This window comes from Neophocaena asiaeorientalis, unplaced genomic scaffold, assembly GCF_003031525.2.
Source record: "Neophocaena asiaeorientalis asiaeorientalis breed wild unplaced genomic scaffold, Neophocaena_asiaeorientalis_V1.1 scaffold258, whole genome shotgun sequence".
In the NCBI taxonomy this organism is placed as follows: Eukaryota; Metazoa; Chordata; class Mammalia; order Artiodactyla; family Phocoenidae; genus Neophocaena; species Neophocaena asiaeorientalis.
The window spans coordinates 913,933-914,368 of NW_020172591.1; positions in this window are offsets into that span (position 1 = coordinate 913,933).

Sequence of the window (436 nt, forward strand, 5' to 3'; positions counted from 1 at the left end):
GAGTTATTTGTGGTGAGGTGGATGGACTTAGAATCTGTCATACAGAGTGAAGTAAGTCAGAAAGGGAAAAATAAATACTGTATACTAACCCGTATAAATGGAATCTTAATAAAAAAAAAAAAAGTGGTTCTGATGAACCTAGGGGCAGGACAGTTATAAAGATACAGACCTAGAGAATGGACTTGAGGACCTGGGGAGAGGGAAGGGTAAGCTGGGACGAAGTGAGAGAGTGGCATGGACTTATATATGCTACCAAATGTAAAATAGCTAGCTAGTGGGAAGCAGCCGCATAGCACAGGGAGATCAGCTCAGTGCTTTGTGTCCCCCTAGATGGGTGGGATAGGGAGGGTGGGAGGGAGATGCAAGAGGGAGAGGATATGGGGATATATGTGTGCATATAGCTGATTCACTTTGTTATACAGCAGAAACTAACACA